Source organism: Danio rerio, chromosome 7, assembly GCF_049306965.1.
Source record: "Danio rerio strain Tuebingen ecotype United States chromosome 7, GRCz12tu, whole genome shotgun sequence".
NCBI lineage: Eukaryota > Metazoa > Chordata > Actinopteri > Cypriniformes > Danionidae > Danio > Danio rerio.
Window position 1 is genome coordinate 2,462,501 of NC_133182.1, and position 5,646 is coordinate 2,468,146.

Below are 5,646 nucleotides of genomic sequence, written 5' to 3' on the forward strand. Positions count from 1 at the left end.
CCATTTTCATTCTGAAACGCTGCTGCTCCGTCTCAGTGTTCATGAGGGAAATCGGAGACGTCTGAAAATGGAGGCGGGGCTGCTGAGATTCGCTAGCTGATTGGGGCTTTTGTGTCATTGTGTATCCTTCCCTTATTCGTCAAGCCCCTATCACATGTCTATAACACATGGCTTTAACGCTACAGGAAGACAGCAGACCAGCCTTCACTGTAAACAACAACATGGACAGAAATGGGAGCGTTGTTTGCACTATTGTCTGTTTTAGGCGGCATTGTGCAGTGATTCATTTGTTACGTTTAGCAACAACTCGACCTCGTCGTCTGTCCACAAAAATACCTCTCTTGCTTTCTTTGCCATCGCGTTCATTGTTCAACCGGCGTTTGTTGACTAACAATAACCAAATGCTGAGCGAGACACATGCTTCCTGTTTACACTCGAACGCACATGCCCAGAGTGCGCGAATGGTCACGTGATATACGTTTTTGGTGGCGTAGTGTTGAGGGAGATATGTTCAGAAATGTTAGGTGAAACGCTAGTGTGGACGCGGATCGTTTTTGATCTAAAACGCCGTTTTAAAATTCAAACTTGCTAATGTAAATGGGACCTCAGAGTTTTAGTCTTGTTTCTAGCTATTTTTCAAAAAGGTAATGATTCACACTAGAGATCTGCGCGGGACTAAATTTTGAATCCCGCTCCCGCCCGCACCCGCCAGGTTTTAGCCCGAACCTGACCGCTCCCGCTTTTTTTTATTAAGAATTTTTTATTAAGAATTTATTGTCCCGCTGCCTGACTTGCCCCTTTTCTGGCCGCCGCGCCCGATCCCGCTAAAGAGCGGGGGAGAACAAAACAGAAAATCCCCCAGCTATACAGTCCAGACAGCCAAGCAGTCTGTATAAACAAACACACACACACACAGCACCAAGCACACACACACAGACAAATCTCTCTCTCATACGCGCACACACACACAAGCACCAAGCACACACAAGCACCAAGCAGACACACAGGCATTTGCTGTTATATCAACTCAAAGGCTTGTAATACCATGTATCAAGTACCAATGTAATACCAAAAGTTTTATATAAAGGTATATAAATACTGAGTCGCGCCAGCTCCGGGCCGCAGCACACATTACTCTCGGGCCGATTCGCTTACAGCCGCCGCATCGGGCAGTGAGTCCACAAGCATCCGGAGTCCGCCAGCTCTCTCTCTCTCTCATTCGCGTGCACTAACATACACACACACAAGCACCAAGCACACACACAGGCAAAGCTCGCTCTCGCTCTCTCTCTCTCTCTCTCTCTCTCATTCGCATAGCAATATCCGCGATATTGCTAGACAGCCCGCTCCCGTCCCAAATTAAACCCGCTACCGACCGCTCCCGCGATTTATTCGCAAATTAATTCCCGCGCCGCAGAAATCTGGTCGGGTCCTGTGGCGCCCGCGGGACAGCTGCGGGAATGCAGACCTCTAATTCACACTCATCAAGTAATTGGCTTCGTACTGTTTTTATTTCTTCTTACATTATTCGGGTGATTTAAAGACCCAAACGTTTTGGCACAATGCCTTCCTAAAAAATAAATCCGTAAAATTTACGTTAAAAAAACGGCAGCTGTGGTTGCCAGTATTTTACCATTAAAAACACGGTACAAACCCTAAAAGTAGTTTCTCATTTTTACGGTAAATTACTGTATTTTATTTATTTATAGAGGGAATATGTCTGTATTTCGAATGATCAACATCTACACATCTTTTGTTACACAGTTAGACACATTAGCACACCCACATGCAGGTGGTGATGAGCAAGTTACATAATGAGCCAATCCTCATCACAATCAACTTTTCCCACAAGCAGAAAAGAGTATCAGCATAGAGAAGGTGCTCAGTGTCATTCACACAGCTACTAAACACCAGTATGGTAACACGCATAAAATTAAAGTCATGAAATAAACATTGTTTATCAACATTGGATGTAACATAAATCTCTAATGTACACAACTGATGAGGAAACAACTAAAAAGATTCATATTAATGTCAATAAAATGCATAAAAGTGTTGTGCCATGCAGGGAATTCTGGGAAAGTCAATTTACCGTTATTCGCCGTAAACGTTAAGGAAACATACCGTTAACCACTTCACTGTAAACAACAACATGGATACAGAAATGGGAGCGTTGTTTGCACTATTGTCTGTTTTAGGCACCATTGTGCAGTGATTCATTTGTTACGTTTAGTAACAACTCGACCTTGTCGTCTGTCCACAAAAAGACCTCTCTTGCTTTCTTTGCCATCGCGTTCATTGTTCAACCGGCGTTTGTTGACTAACAATAACCAAATGCCGAGCGAGACAAATGCTTCCTGTTTATACTCGAACGCACATGCCCAGAGTGCGCGAATGGTCACGTGATATAGGTTTTTGGTGGCGTAGTGTTGACGGAGATATGTTCAGAAATGTTAGGTGAAACGCTAGTGCGGATCGTTTTTGATCTAAAACGCTGTTTTAAAACTCAAACGTGCTAATATAAACGGGGCCTTCGAGTTTTAGTCTTGTTTCTAGCTATTATTCAAAAAAGTAATAATTCACACTCATCAAGTAATTGGCTTCGTACTGTTTTTATTTCTTCTTCTTACATTATTCGGGTGATTTAAAGACCCAAACGTTTCAGCACAATGTCTTCCTCACACTGTAAAAAATAAATCCGTAAAATTTACGTTAAAAAAACGGCAGCTGTGGTTGCCAGTATTTTACCATTAAAAACACGGTACAAACCGTAAAAGTAATATTTCATTTTTACGGTAAATTACTGTATTTTATTAATTTATAGAGGGAGTATATAGTCTGTATTTCGAATGATCAACATCTACACATCTTTTGTTACACAGTTAGACACGTTAGCACACCCACATGCAGGTGGTGATGAGCAAGTTACATAATGAGCCAATCCTCATCACAATCAACTTTTCCCACAAGCAGAAAAGAGGATCAGCATAGAGAAGGTGCTCAGTGTCATTCACACAGCTACTAAACACCAGTATGGTAACACGCATGAAATTAAAGTCATGAAATAAACATTGTTTATCAACATTGGATGTAACATAAATCTCTAATGTACACAACTGATGAGGAAACAACTAAAAAGATTCATATTAATGTCAATAAAATGCATAAAAAGTGTTGTGCCATGCAGGGAATTCTGGGAAAGTCAATTTACGGTTATTCGCCGTAAAAGTTAAGGAAACATACCGTTAACCAGGTTACGGATTTGTACTGTAGCATTTCTACAGTTTTTTACCGTTAAAATCACGGCCGTGTGTGCAGTGTGTGACACAATCCTCTCACTCCACCCTTTTATCCCATAGTCAATCACAATGCGTCATTAGTTAGACGGCCACTCTCATTTTTATTTCATTATCCATGATTAACCACACAAGGACTATCTCTCTTCACACTTCAAACATCATACCACAGAGAAACAGTACAATTATTATCCTTTGCCAAGTCTACATCTGTAACAGAAGCCAGCTAGTGAAGTGCTGTGCAGGTAAACCCCATTTCCCTGACCTCTAAAGGTGCTCTAGCGACAGTTGCTAGAGGCCAAGGTCTTAAGCCTTCTTGTTAGAGCAACCGACTCCCATGCAGAAGGTCGCCGGTTCGATCCCAGCTCGAAGCGGGTTACATTGGTGCTGTGACCCGGATGGGAGTGAGGTTTGGGGGGGTGAATGTAACGGAGGCCAGCTAGTAAGTTCTCTGCAGGTAAACCTCACTCCTCTGACCTCTAAAGGTGCTCTAGCAACAGACGCTAGAGGCCATGGTCTTTAGCCTCCTTGTTAAAGCAACAGACTCCCATGCGGAAGGTCGCCGGTTCTATCCCAACTCGGAGCAGGTTGGGTGGTGTAGGACCAGCGGGGTTACATATCAATACAATGAAAATCTAACAACTTTTCTTTTTTCTAGCTCAAATATCTAAAAAGTATTGAAGCATTTTCTGAACAAGCAGAAAATATTGTCCTGTTTTCAGAAATGAGACAAAATGAAGTGAGTTTTCCTTTAAAATAAGCAAGATAATATCTGCCGATGGGTTATGTAAAATAATCTTATGTCAAAAGGAAAAACTAGATTATTTTGTTTACCCCATTGGCAGATTATTCTACTTGTTTTAAGGAAAAACTCACTTAATATTGGCCTAATATCCCTGAAAACAACAAAAACCCAGAGTAAGACAAGCATTGTTTGCAGTACAGCTAATCCGTACTTTGAATTTAAGTAACAGTTTCTGCTTGACGATGTCAAACGCTCTACAACCATATCGACACTTTGCCATTCTGATGAAATGAACAATTTGTACAATTCAAACTAATGCAAACAGCACTCGCAGCAATTTATTTTCCAGGGCATTTGCTTAGAAAGCATTTCCCAACAATCATCAATGTAAATGTAGATGTAAATGCTGGCAGATTACTTTTTCAGAAACGCATGAAAAAGCACATCAAGAGTGTCCGTGTTTGCAACTGGACCACAATTAAATGCATTGGACATTTTAGATTCACAAGATCCACCTGAAACCTGAAGACAACTGTGTGTGTGTTTCTAAAAACATCTGCTTATAGTGTTTGTCTTGCACTCTACACTATTTGACTAGCCATACCATCCTTTTGCATATGGAAATAATGTTGATGTCTTTTTTCTTAGGAAAGAAGCTCAGAAAATGACGTATGATGCTGATCTGGGAACAGAAAGCAAGACTGATGTGTTCACCATAATTTTCCTCCTGTAGAAAAACCTCACAACACAATGCTCATTGGCTCAATGCATTAAAACGCAGTAAACACTTTATTGATATAGTAAACTACCAAGCACATGTGATTAGTTCACAAATGAGTCGCATTTAATGAAATATAAAGCATTTCACCCAAAGAATAACAGATCTAAGCAAGAGGTGTCAAACTCTGTTCCTGGAGGGCCACAGTTTAGTTCCAACTCTGCTTCAACACACTTACCTGAACGTTTCAAACAAGCCTGAAGGACTCAAGTAGTTTGATCAGGTGTGTTTTAATAGGGTTGGAACAAAACTGTTCAAGTTACAGGAACCTCCAGAAACTGATCTAAGCAAAATAAAATCAGGCATATGTGTAGCTCCACCCACGCTCCGCCTCTTTGCCCATTTTTGGTAATTAGAGTGATGCATGGACAACTAGTGGTTGAACTAGGTATTGCAGTCCAAATTGTATATATTATAGTGCAGGGCTTCTCAAAGTCCAAACTCTGGTCTGGATCCGGACAGCAAAGGTAATCAATCCGGATCCGACTCCATTTTGTATTGCAAGACCATGAGTAAAGGATTGATACTGTGGATATCCTTCATTGATAACTGCACAAACCTCACTGATAAATCAACAGTTTACAGCCCTGCATTTGAGCCCGAGCCCGACTTTTATACATCTCAGGCCAGGCTTTGGGCCAATTTTCACATCATAGCTAGCACGCATATCAGGCTTCGGGCCTGCATTAGAATCTGGGTGCTTACATACTTTGTCATGATAGTCCATTAATTTGATAATATGTCACTCGTAATCAGTCACACAATGACCTTTGAAATTCAAAAGTTTGTTTGCTACACATATAAGAAAAAAAGATAAACTGCAGAAA